Below are 14,401 nucleotides of genomic sequence, written 5' to 3'. Positions count from 1 at the left end.
TCTAGCTATTCGAGTACCCGAGAGACTAAAAAAAATATTATTTATATAAGGATTTGGTATGCACAATCCTTCGTTAAATCCTGTCTTGTCAGGTGCTACCCCTCTTGTTTGATGGCTGTCTCAGTCTTCAGGGATATCTGATGCATAATGTTTTCTTTTTTAAAAAGATCTGAAGCATTATTAACAATGATATTGACGATTTAACATCTTAAGATCTAGGTGTTTGTTATTACCTATGTTTTCTTGATGTTTGAAATGTTTTATTAAAAATTAATTCATTTAAAAAAAGAGCCTTAGATCAGAAGTCAGGAAATCCGCATTTTTATCTGAGTTCTACCATTACCTCACTTGTAAAATGGGGAGCTGGGAAGACTGTGTTATATAAATGAGCCAAGTCTTCCTGATTCTAATAAAATGGGATCTTAATAAGCTAGTCAAATATAAATTCCTCTATTTACATGCTTATTTGTGATTAGAAAAAGTTTCATTGTCGAGGCTGGTTCTAAAGAAAGAGTTCATTTGATAGAAGTATGTTAGTGTCTATGCTGAGATATTACTTTTAAATTCAGTGTGCATTAATTTTAATCCTTAGAGAAGATGTATAAGGACCTGTGGGCTCTGCTTATGGGCATTGATTTGAAGCACTAACATTTTATGATCACCACTGGTGAGCAATCTTTCTAAGAGCACTGCACTGAGATCCCACCCATGTATTCCCATTTTTCTCCTGTCTCTGCCCTCAGCCTTTGGCAGCATACAAAGACTTTTGCATCTTTTTGTCCCATTTGATTCTCCTGCTATTACTGTGAGATATGGCACAGGGGTTCTTGGTATTGTCAAATTTATAAATTAAACGTGACTCAGAACTGGAAATGAAAGTGTGGGTGTCAATATTTCACTTATATAGTTCAGAGGAAAATGTTCTGAGTTGCCAATTTCCTTGCAACTCTTTTAAGGCCCAATTTCTGAGTTATGTTTTCCCGCCACGGTGTTCCTTAGCTCAGAAGTCACAGTTCTTCCTTCTTTGCTAGGGTTTCTTTTATTATTATAGTTGTCTTCACGTGGAGTTAAGTATCTCACGTGAAAGAGTTTTGGAAGCGAGCACCCAAGCTGACGGAAAATGGATTTTGCACCGGAGAGAACAAGGCCAGCCCAGTTCAAATAGTGACAGGAAGTTTCTCTGCCTCTCTTTTAGAAGCCTGAACTTTTTTTGCTTCAACTAGCCTTGCCCTTCTTTATTCCCAGGAAGCTTTCTTAATTCACCCTAATGTTAGGGGTCCACAATGCACTGATGAACTGCATGTTAGTAGGGGACTGTTTTTTTAAAATTAAGTTTTATTGAGATATATTCACATACCATACAATCATCCATGGTGTACAATCAACTGTTCACAGTACCATTATATAGTCGGGCATTCATCACCCCAATCAAGTTTTGAACATTTTCATTACTCAAAAAAAAAAAGGAATTAAAATAAAAATAAAAAAGAACACCCAAAATATCCCATCTTCCCCTATTATCATTTACTTTTTGCCCCCCTTTTTCTACTCATCCACCCATACACTGGATAAAGGGAGTGTGGGCCCCAAGGTTTTCGCAATCACATGGTGTAAGCTACATAGTTATACACTCATTTTCAAGAATCAAGGCTATCGGGTTGGAGTTTGATAGTTTTGGGTGTTTACTTTTAGCTATTCCAATACATTAAAACCTAAAAAGGGTTATCTATATAGTGCGTAAGAATGTCCCCCAGAGTGACCTCTCGAGTCCATTTGAAATCTCTCAGCCACTGAAACTTTTTCTTGTTTCATTCCTCTTCCCCTTTTTGGTCAAGAAGATTTTCTCAATCCCTTGATGCTGGGTTTAGGCTCATCCCCGGGAGTCATATCCTGCGTTGTCAGGGAGATTTACACCCATGGGAGTCAGGTCCCACGTAGGGGGAAGGCAGTGAGCTTACAACAGGGGGCTGTTAAAGATCTCCCAGATCTTCTGATGGAGGAAATCCCAGGCCTGAGGAGAGCCACTGAGAAAAATTTGCATCAGGACACCCCACTCCTCGATGAAATCATTCAATAGCCTAATGTTCTAGAATATGGTTCATCTGCTTTTTATTCATTCCTATTGCTACTGGGCTTATGCAGGCTCTCATCGTCTCCTAGATTACTTCCACCAACTCACAGCTCTTCTTCCTGTCTCCTGACCTCAAACCCCCCCTCCACCTTGGTCCCCGGGATGATGTGTCCTTCAGCGTCCCCTCATCGATTTAGTCCAGAGCCCAAGTGGCACGGCACAAAGTCCTCTGGGCTCACCTCATCTCCTAAAATGCCTCTTCTCTACCTCATACTTTGGGCTCCAGCATTGTCAAACTACCTGTGATTGCACTAACTCTCCATGCCATTTCACGTCCCTCTCTTTCTGCTCAAGTTGCCTTCTTTTTCCCCTAGATAATTCCTTCTCAATCCTTAAGATTCAATCCAGCTGTCTCCTCTTCAATAAAGCCTTCCTGGCTCCCTCAGCCTCCTGGGGTTCCTACTTCCATGTTCCCATAGCATTCTGGGAAGATAATAATGGATCCACTAGGTTTCTTGAGACTAGACGGATGAATCTACAGTGTCTTGTACATAGCATGCTTACTGCATGATTGTTGAATCAATTAGGACACCAGATCAGTGTTTATAAACATTCATATAGTCACTTATCAGGCCCTATTTATGTTAACTCGACAGTTGCTTATTTAGAAACCACTCTTGGCTGTGGTAATTATTAATCCACTTCTTTCAGCAAGATGCGCAGCTAAGTCTTCATCATGGTCTTGGAAGACACAAGTAGATCGTGTCCTTGAGCGGCTCCATCAGTAGACACTGGGGGAGAGGGTTGGGTCCATCCTTGGGGACCGCCTTATAAAGCACAGCTCTGTTTCCTGGGAAATTGCTGGCTCAGTAGCTCGTGGTTCATCTCCCTCTGGTTGACTTTCTGGTCCATGTTCCCTTGGATTAGGAATTTGGTGGGATCTTTAGCCGTAGTTAAGGAGAACAGATATCAGAGCCTACTTTGGGAAATTTCCTTGTTTAGGTCGCAGACAGCTACCCACTTGCTGTATTTTGAGAAACAGTACAACATAGCAGAAAGAACATTGGGCCGGCTATGTAAAAATAAGTTCTAACCTTGGCTTTGCTGTTAGGTAACCATTTAACGTTAGGTAGATTTCTTGCTACCTCTTCCTAATCTCTAAAGAGAAAAGCGTTGGATGAAGTCTCCTAAAATTCTTTGATTTATGATTGCTGGAGTTTGGCATCTCTCAAATGTTGAATCAGCTTGTACCCCAGGGACACCCTCTTTTTATCTGGATGGTAAGGGTGTTAGCACAAGTGGTAGGGACACCCAAGGCCGGGGACTGGGTCTCCCTTGTGTTGGAACGTCTTGGGGACAGTGGGGAGGGTTCTGGACTAGAAATTCAAGGACTTTAGGATCATCCCTCATTCTACTCCTTTTATCCATGTAACCATAGACAAGCCACAACTTTTCAGGTTGCAGTTTCTTCATCAATAAATGAGGATATCAATACCCACCTGTAGTCTTTGATTTGGAAGAATCAAATGAGCCAAAATTGAAAATATCCTTGAAATTCTGTACACTGTCAGTCCTATAAGATGTATTTTTAAGTGTTTTATTTTGAGATAACTTTAACTTTCAGGGAAGTTGCAAAAATAATACAAAACCCCTATAGAGAACTCCAACATATGCCTCTCTTGCCCCCCAGATACCTAGATCCACCAACTTTATTTTTTAAGTGTAATTTTATTGAGATGTATTCACACACCATAATAATCTATCCAAAGTGTACAATCAATGGCTCGCAGTATCATCACATAGTTGTGCATTCATCATCGTGATCATATTTATCAACATTTGCGTTACTCCAGAAATAGAAATAAAAAGAAACAAAAAAACCCATATATCCCATTCCCCTTTTATCTCCCCCCCATTGACCCCTAGTATTGTACTCTACCCACTTTTAAGACTTATAGCAAAGGTAGGTTGACTAAGTGCAGTATTGTCAGAGATAGATATATATAGATCAGCGGAATAGAATAAAACATCCAGAAGTAGATCTGTACAAACATGGGCAACAAATGTTTTATTTATTTATTATGTTAGTTTTTGCTATATAGCCATACAACCATTATCAAAGATCAGGGCTACTGTAGAACGACCAACTTTTTTTTTTTTTTACTCTATTTATTTTCACTTTTATTTTCTTTTTTACTTCCCCAGTCTGTGCTTTCTTGTTTTGAGAACTGCCCCGATTTGTGCAGCTGTATGGATTATCTATGCCCCCAAATCCTTCTCTTGAGGATCCTGAACTTAGAAAATTCAAAACTGATGTTTCTCATACCCAGGTTGATTCCCTTCTCTTCTTCTTTCTCCAAGAAATTAGAGAAAGGAATCAACACAAAAAAGGAGCAAAAAGGAGAAAACATCATTATAATTGAAGAAGATGACCCCAAAGCAAATTCTGTATTCTTGCATTATTCTTCTACGGAGTCTCACTTCCGGTGAGCAATTTCTTCAAAGGGGTGGTTTATTCTGCAGCCGCTTTTTAAGTCTACTTTGAACATTCTAGAAAGATTTGTCCATTAGAGACTCTATCCAGTTGCTCCCATTCATCAGCAATTTCAGCATGGGCTACGGCCTCAAGGAAAAATATCAGTGTCACTCGGTTTTTTCCTGGTTGTCTTTGAAGTGGGGCCCCAGGAGGATGCTCATAGCTATAAGTCTGGAGAATTTCTTTTTCGTAATAGTCTAGACCTTTTTATTTGAGTCCACTATTGCACACAGACTGGAGGCAGAGCCGTTTCTATGCCTTGATCAAGGGATGGTTCTGGGCGATACAATCTTCAATGTTGTTATTGACCTTATCAGTGTCTATTCCAGACATAAACTCTTGCTCCACTGTTAACTTGTCAAAGAAGTCTTGCATGTGGGGCAGCTGGGAAACGAACTGCTTAATCTCCCCAACCGTTTTAGCATTGTGTCTTTCCTCAATGGCCACAGAGATGACGTTTGCTTTCTTGCTAAGCATGGATCCTACGGTGATGAAGTTTTTATCTTGGATCTCAGCATAGAGCTCCTCAGCAGAATTCAGCTGAAACTTCTTTCCTTCGGTGGGCAGATTCTTACCCGCTATGGCCCTGCTTCTTAGGTGCAAATTTCTTGGGTGGCAATTTCCTGTGGCTGTTCTGGATGCCATAGAGTTCATCAATGAGTCCTTCGTACGTGAGCTGAGTGGCAAGAGGTGTTAATAAATCCACATTGCGATCAAGCAAGAAGAGATTATCAAAAACCGGAAATACTGAATGTTGGCTTCCAGTAAATTCTCTCTTCATCCTCATCATATTGGCCATGTGCCATGTGCATTCTCCCTTCCCAAAGGTCTGGGGGGCCTGATCTAGTTGCTCTCCAGGTAGCAATCTTTGAACGCACTCTCTAATTCCATGGATAAGAGATCTCCATCAGATAGAATGAGATAAATTGCTCCTTATAAATTGCTCCCAAACACCCAGATCCTTCAACCACTACTCTCACTATAAGCTGCGATGTGGCACACACAAAATATGGAAATGCTCTTCACTGAGCACATTTTTCAGCAACGATATCCATCAATTCTGGCCTGGGCATGGTGAAAAAACTAATATTCTTGACATCGGCTGCTGGCAAGTGACTTCCTTTAAGTGTGAACATTTTTTCTACTTCACGTTCCTTCAGTAGTGGATACTGTGTGGTCAGCCCAAAGGGTCCAAACTATTGCCTTGCATCCCGTTTACTCGTCCAGGAATTCACGCAGCTCACGCTGCACGCTCAGGTTCACTCACCTGTAGGACAGGTGTGCCACCATCTTTTTAGATCCACCAACTTTTAACATTTTGCCACATTCGGCGGATGTAATTTGGCTATCACGTCATTCTTTCTTTCCATCTCTCCATGTTTCCATTCACCCATCTATCTATCATCTTTCTATGTGTCTATCTATTTTCTAAACCTTTGGGAGTAGGTTGTGTATATCAAGCTCCTCGAACACTTAATAGTTCCATGTACATTTCCTAAGGACAAGGATTGTCACTTAAGTAACCACCCTAAGTATAAGTTCAAGAAATCTAACATTGATATAAAGCTTGGAATCTATATTCCAATTTTTACATATGTCCCAATAATGCCCTTTTGTCCTGTATTATTAGATCCATCCTGGGATCATGCATTACATTTAATTGTCATCAACTCTTTAGTCTCTCTCTCTCTTTTTTAAATCGTGGAAAAATATATGCAACATAAACCGTCCTATCTCAACCACTCCCAAGCATGTTATTCAGTTAGATTAGTCACATTCACAAGCTATTAGCATCCCTTACCAGAACTTTCCCATCTCCCCAAACAGAAACCTTGCACCCATTATGCATTAACTCCCCGTTTCCCAAACTACTCCTGATAACCTGTACTCTACTTTCTATCTCTTATGAATTTGCATATTCCAGCTATTTCATATAAGTGGAATCATATAATGTCTGTCTCCTTGTATCTGACATTTCACTCAACATGATGTCTTCAAGGTTCATCCACATTGTAGCATGTTTCAGAACTTTATTCCTTTTTGTGGCTGAATAATAATCTGTTTGTGTATGTGTGTGTGTGTGTGTGTGTGTGTGTATACAACATTTTGTTTATTCATCTACTGATGAACATTTGGATCGCTTCCACTTTTTGGCTATTATGAATAATGCAGCTATGAACATTGGTGTGAAAATATCTGTTCGAGTCCCTGATGTCAATTCTTTGGTATATATATCTAGAAGTGGGATTGCCGGATCATATGGTAGTTCTCTGTTTAACATTTTGAGGAACTGCCAACCTTTTTCATTCTCATGAACAATGTATAAAGATACCTATTTCTCTGTAGCCTCACTAGCACTTATTTTCCATTTTTAGAATAATAGCCATTCTAGTGGGTGTAAGTTGGTTTTAATTTGCATTTGCCTCATGGTTAATGATGTTGAGAACTTTTTCATATACTTATGGGCTATTTATATATCCTCTTTGGAGAAATGCCTACCCAAGACCGAATTTTTAAATTGGGCTGTCTTTTTTTGTCATTATTGACTTGCAGAAATTCTCTCTATATTCCGGATATTAAACCCTTATTCAGATACTTTCTCCCATTCTATTGGTTATCTTTGAACATTCTTGATAATGTCCTTTCATGTACAAAATATTTTAATTTCGATGAAGTCCAATTTATTTATTTTTCCTTTTTTTTACTTGTACTTTTGGTGTAGAGTCTAAGAATCCATTGCCTAATAAAAGGTCCTGAAGATACTTTGCTATGTTTTTGTCTAAGGGTTTTATAGTTTTGGGTCTTATATATAGGTTGCTGATCCATTTTGAGTTAATTTTTGTATATGGTGTGAGGTAGGGGTCTACTTTTGTTCTCTAGCATGTGGCTATCTAGTTTTCCCAGCACCATTTGTAGAAGAGACTATTCTTTCCCCATTCAGTGAACTTGGCACCCTTGTCAAAAATCACTTGACACAAGGTGTTAATAATGGTGTGTGTGTGTGTGTGTGTGTGTGTGTGTGTGTGTGTGTGTGTGATTGAGAGAGAGAGAAAGAGAGATGGGAACTCTGTATTTTTTGCATGATTTTTCTGTACACCCACAACTTCTCTAATTAAAAAAAATTCGCTTGACCATAAATATGTGGGTTTATTTCTGCACTCTCAGTTCTCTTCCATTTGTCTGTGTGTCTGTCCTTGTGTCAATCAGTACCAAACTCTTTTGATTACTGTAGCTTTGTAATAAGTGTGAATCCTCCAACTTTGTTCTTTTTCAAGATGGTTTTGACTATTCAAATGTCCCTTGCTCTTTTATAGGAATTTGATGATTAGCTTTTCCTTTTCTATGGAGAAGGATGTTAGAATTTTGATTGGGATCGTGTTAAATCTGTAAAACACTTTGGGCAATATTGACAGCTTAACAATATTAAGGCTTCCAATCCAAGAGAACAGACTATCTTTCCATTTATTTAGGCCTTCTTTAATTTCTTTCAATAATAATTTGTAGTTCTCTGTATACATGCCCTTCACAGCTTTGGTTAATTTTATTCCTAGATATTTTACTTTTTTAGCCACTATCATAAATAGAATTGTTTCCTTGATTTCCTTTTCAAATTTTTCCTTGCTGGTATACAGAAACACCACTGATTTTTCTGTATTGATCGTGTACTTTTCCACTTTGCTGAATTCATATATTAACTCTAGTAGATTCCTTATAGATTCTTTAGGATTTTGAATATATAGAATCACGTCATCTGTGAATAGGTATTGTTTTACTTCTTCCTTTCTGGTCTGATGTCTTTTATTTCTTTTTCTTGCCTAATTGCTCTGGCTAAAACTTCTAGTACAATGGTGAATAGTGATGTTGACAGCGGGCACCCATGTCTAGTTCCTGATCTTAGGGAAAAGCTTTCAGTCTTTTGCCCTTGAGCATGATGTTAGCTGTGGGTTTTGCATATATGCCCTTTATTACGTTGAGTAATTCTCTTCTATTCCTGGTGTTCTGAGTTTTATCAAGAAATGTTGCTGACTTTTGTCAAATGCCTTTTGTGTGTCAATTGAGATGATCATGTGTTTTTTCCCTTTCATTCTATTAATGTGGTCTATTACATTGATTGATTCTCTTATGTTGAACCACCCTTGCATTCCTGGGATAAATCCCACCTGATCCTGGTGCCTTATCCTTTTCTTATGTTTTTAGATTCAGTTCGCTGGTTTTTTGTTGAGGATTTTTGCATTTATATTCATAAGGCATGTTGGTCTATAATTTTTTTTCTTGTGATATCTTTACCTGGCTTTGATATTAGGGTGAACTATAAGATATTATTTTTAATCAAGGAAAAAGTATTTGGATATAATTCTTCCACAGGAAATCATAAATATACCATCCTTCATGTCCTGAGTACATATCTTTGGGTATTTTTCCGGTGGTGATAATGGCTTTTGCACTGAATCATTTACACTCTTTCTACCAGTTCTTCTGGCGATAAATAGCATACATTTGAAAGATGGCTAATTTTGAGGAAAGCTTTGGTCTGAAACCATGAAAACTAGCAAAGCTGACTAACCCAGGCTGGGTCTAGACCATGACTCACCCGAAGTCTGTCTAATCATTTGGGCTAACAGAATAAGCCTAAGATTGTGAAGCATCACGAAGGCAAAAATCCCAGGCTCAATTTCTGAGCCTCTAATTTTGCGAAGGATCAAGGTGAAAAATACACCTTCCGCTTTACCACCGTCTCTCCCCGAATCAATTGCATGAGCCCTTAGTGCACTTAGCAGCAATGCATGCGGGCTTTAGGGGTGAGGCATTTAGGGGTGTCTATAGAATTGACATGAATTGGCAGAATGCTGCGGCTGCCAGAAATGCTGATACAGGTTGAGTTGCATTATGAGGTATAATTTCCAGAGCATGGGTGCCAGGACTGCCCCACTCCGTTCTAAGCTGGCCAGAGCACATATTGCCATTTTTCTGGTTCTCGGCACCAACCCGTCATCTTGAATACATCTAGAAGAGAAGGAGAAAATGATGTTGGTGAGAACATCTACGCAGCAAACAGATATCGAAGGCCCTGGGAACTTTTATCCAAAGAAACAAAGCACACGGATTCCAGAGAGATGTCATTTTATTCAGGTTTCTGAAGGGGGGCTGTGTGCACAAGAGGTTTGTATTTATTTCATACTCCATGGAAGGAAACTAAAGGAGGCACATCCAGGTCCGATTCAGTTATTTCCAACAGGTGATGCCAAAAGAAGAAACAGGCACTCATCCAAGGTGCTCCAGTATGTTCCAGATGACCACTTGGTGGGAGTATTGCAGAAAAGTCATCAGATGAGGAGCTGAACTAGATAGCTCATGATTCCTGTGTCTTGCTTTATTATGAACAACAATGACAAACCGCACAACTTAGGAACGTAGAATCCACAGCCCCATAAGCAGTCCAGGAAACAACGTAAGACAATTTGGCATCTGAAGAAGCGAAAGTCAAGGATTGTGATCTTACCGTAGAAACAGGTGATGGGAAGGTGTTTTTGTTGTAGTTTGTTAGTTAGTTTGGTTTGGTTGGTTTTAAAGGAAACAGATGTCACTTATTGCAAGAGTGTGTGGATCTTAGATTCTGGGAATGAATGGCCGTAGGAGATCTGGTTCCACAATTAAGAGATGATTTAACTAGACCTCTTGGTTGTAGAAAGCAATTTCAACTTGGAAGTGGTTGTATCTGGGATTCAAGTAGCTTCAAGAAAACCGTGTGGGGGTTAAAAGGCCAAGTGTGTACGTAGCTTACACTGCCTGGGGGTGAAACACAGGTGTATAGAAAGATGTTTAAATCAGGCCAAACAGACTCGTGATCTGTACTTCACCACTGTAGATAGCTGGCATGTTGAAGTCCTTCCCGCTGAAGCAAAGCAAGTTTTGCTTTCTGAGATGCTGTACTGGGAGCTAATGATCCATTGTGGAGGGCTTTCAGAAGAGTAATAACTTACCAGATTCTCAGCCCCACCGACAAACTTTTTTCTTGGCAAGTTCAGCCCCACCCTAAACACTAAGCCCGTCAATCCCAGAAACTGAGTCTGAGCTCAGATCTCAGCCTTGCAGCTAGCTCTGCCCTGAATTCATGCCCCACATCTCACAACTCATCTGCCACGTTTGGGACCTGATGCCTTCTTGCATCCCAGTTCAGTACCTGAATCTCTGTTTTGTTTCTTTAAACTGAAGTCTGCGTCTGGCATCCCAGAGCCCAGACCCCCCTTTTAATCTTAGCACTGGCAAAAACTTGAGTCTTGATTTTGAGTGTCAACCCTGGAGGCTGAGTCCTGCTACCCCTTGCCAGACTTCCCTGGCAACACAGACTGTTCCCGGATGGTCACCACTAAATGCCAGGGTGTCAGAGCCTCACCTCTGGGGCTCTGTGAGTGCTGCAAATAGAAGCCTTGGATCTTTCCAAGAATCAGGAACCCCTCCATGCTCAAGAGCCTTTCTCACCAGTCCAAGTTTATCTCCCTGATCCAAGGGGGTTGGTTTGACCATGTCATCTGGGCCCAGTGAGCCAAGCTGGTACTGGCCTGCGCCTGGAGCAATCCATTCCTGCAGTCCACTCGCCACCAAGAGCTTCCTGAGTCTGGCTCTGTGCAGTCTGCTGGACTTCTGGGCTCCTCTGTTCACTTCACAAGGCCTCCAACTCCTTGTGAGTTTCCTGTCTACACTCTGCAGAGTTAGTTTCAGCAATCTGCCTCAAGCTGCACAGCTTGCCCCACAAGGATCTTACAGCATGCAACATTTGTTCTATTCATTAGTTAGATTTGTAATCATACATTGAGTAAGCCAGACATTGCCGTGCATTGGTGTCAAACGTGAACAGATCATATGGTGCTTGTCCTCATAATCATAATTGGAACCAGAATCGCTTCTATTTCTTGAGCATCTACTGTGTGCCGGACACCAGGCTAGATCCGTGACCAACGTATTTCATGGGGAACAGGAGGTGCATTTGAGGGGGTGGGTGGAGGGAAAGCTGCGGGGGCCTGTATTACACATGTAAGTCTCCAGATAAAGCACGTGGCTAGTGCTTAATAAACAGTTGCCGTGTTTACGACATTGGGTGACAACATTACCAAAAATGCCACGTAGGTCCAGAGGTGGAAGAATGAGCCAGAAGGAGGTGTGGAGTGTGCAGAAAGTTCAGTCCAAGAAGGAGGAAAAGCCAAGGCTGAAAGCAGAAAACGGTGATCACTGCAGAGTAGACATTCTGTCTGGATCTTAAGAATAGCCACAGGATTGTCCTTGGAAGGGTGTGTGAGAACCTTTCTAGAGATGTGCGCTCAAGAGAGGTGAGTCACAAAGCCCTTCGCCACATTCGCCAGAGAAAATGATTGCACGCCATTCGTAAAAAGCAGAAGGACAATGCAGAAGACTGAATATTATTCAATTAAAGGAAGGAAGGTTGCTGACTGCTTAGTCACCTAAAAGGGGGCTCAGCCCTTACCAAATGGGGGGATGATTATGACATCACTGAAGCGAACCTTGGTCAAGGGGCTTGGCAGGACAAGTGGAGATGTTTTTCTTCTGAATAATTCAAGCCTGCAGCCTCCCAACCCTGTTTAAGATAGTATAAGAGCCTGCTATATAAAAATGCGTATGGCGGAGAATGGGCAGAATTTAAAGGAGAAATAAGTAAGCCTTACTGGCTGCATTCGATTGAGATTAAGTGGACAAGTCCACTGAAGGATAAATGCCCAAGAACCTTGAGTTGAACCTGTTGTATAAGGGGAAGGAAATACTATTTGCTTGTGGACTGGGATTATTATACTTCAACCATATTATGCTATTGCAAACAGAGTCAAATCTGATGATCTAAAGACATTTCTATTTCTAACAGTTTGTTTTTTCTATAAGTAGACAATTCAAGATCAATGACAAATGTTCATGGCTGGCTGCTTAGATTAGGCATCTAACAAATGTTTTCCTGAATTATTCATTACATATGTAGTGAAACAAATGAAACTGTGAGTATTAAAGTTATGGCTGTATGAGATAGGATTATGTAGTAATGATAATGTTTAATAATTTTCCCTCCACTGGGAAGCAATATTCTGATTTTATCAGAAGCAGTCTGGTAAAGAGAAACATCATAAGTTTTTTCTTCTGCATTTTTTATTATGAAATATAACATATATACAGAAAAGTGGTAATTTTCAAAGTACAATTTAACAAGTAGTTAGAGAGCAAATTTCAAAGAATGTTATGGGTTACAGTTCTACCGTTTCAGTTATTTCCTTATTGTGAAGTATGACATACATTTTTAAAGCCCAGCTCTGCTATGTATTAGTTTTATAACCCCAACCAATTCCTCAACTTTGTGGACCTTATTTTACTTTTCTGTCTCATAAGATGATAGTACTTTCTGATGTGTTTGCTTCAAGGATTAAACACAAACCAGATCTGTGAAATAACGAGCAGTATAAAACCTGGCTCTTAGTAAGGCCCAGTAACTTTTTTTTTTTTTTTTTTTTTTTTTTAATCATCATTTTATTGAGATATATTCACATACCACGCAGTCATACAAAACAAATTGTACTTTCGATTGTTTACAGTACCATTACATAGTTGTACATTCATCACCTAAATCAATCCCTGACACCTTCATTAGCACACACACAAAAATAACAAGAATAATAATTAGAGTGAAAAAGAGCAATTGAAGTAAAAAAGAACACTGGGTACCTTTGTCTGTTTGTTTCCTTCCCCTACTTTTCTATACATCCATCCATAAACTAGACAAAGTGGTGTTTGGTCCTTATGGCTTTCCCAATCCCATTGTCACCCCTCATAAGCTACATTTTTATACAACTGTCTTCGAGATTCATGGGTTCTGGGTTGTAGTTTGATAGTTTCAGGTATCCACCACCAGCTACCCCAATTCTTTAGAACCTAAAAAGGGTTGTCTAAAGTGTGCATAAGAGTGCCCACCAGAGTGACCTCTCGGCTCCTTTTGGAATCTCTCTGCCGCTGAAGCTTATTTCATTTCCTTTCACATCCCCCTTTTGGTCAAGAAGATGTTCTCCGTCCCACGGTGCCAGGTCTACATTCCTCCCTGGGAGTCATATTCCACGTTGCCAGGGAGATTCACTTCCCTGGGTGTCTGATCCCACGTAGGGGGGAGGGCAGTGATTTCACCTTTCAAGTTGGCTTAGCCAGAGAGAGAGGGCCACATCTGAGCAACAAAGAGGCATTCAGGAGGAGACTCTTAGGCACAAATACAGGGAGGCCTAGCCTCTCCTTTGCAGCAACCGTCTTCCCAAGGGTAAAACTTATGGTAGAGGGCTCAACCCATCAAACCACCAGTCCCCTATGTCTGTGGTCATGTTAGCAACCATGGAGGTGGGGTAGGCGAATACCCCTGCATTCTCCACAGGCTCCTCAAGGGGGCACTACATCTTTTTTTTTTTTTTTTCCCTTGTTTGTCTTTTTTCTTTTTTTTTTTTTTTTTTTTTTTTTTTTAACTTTCCCTTCTTTTTTAAAATCACCTGTATGAAAAAAAAGTTAAAAAGAAAACAAACATACAATAAAAGAGCATTTCAAAGAGACCATAGCAAGGGAGTAAGAAAAAGACAACTAACCTAAGATAACTGCTTAACTTCCAACATGTTCCTACTTTACCCCAAGAAAGTTACATAATATAGCAACATTTCAGTGAACTTGTTCCTACTACAACCATCAGAAATTAACAGACCATAGTCATTTCTGGGCATCCCCAGAACATTAAATAGCTTATCTGTTCTTCCTGGATTATTGTTCCC

The 14,401-nt window shown here is 40.1% G+C and overlaps 1 pseudogene; it reads right to left on the bottom strand.

The window, feature by feature from the left end:
* Nucleotides 1-4,607: 4,607 nt before the first annotated feature.
* Nucleotides 4,608-5,897, bottom strand: LOC119524828 (annotated as a pseudogene).
* Nucleotides 5,898-14,401: the final 8,504 nt, after the last annotated feature.

The sequence above is a fragment of the Choloepus didactylus genome, assembly GCF_015220235.1.
Source record: "Choloepus didactylus isolate mChoDid1 chromosome 23 unlocalized genomic scaffold, mChoDid1.pri SUPER_23_unloc1, whole genome shotgun sequence".
Classification (NCBI taxonomy): domain Eukaryota; kingdom Metazoa; phylum Chordata; class Mammalia; order Pilosa; family Megalonychidae; genus Choloepus; species Choloepus didactylus.
Note: the sequence above shows the minus strand (reverse complement) of the source record. Positions and strands in the feature narration are given on the sequence as shown.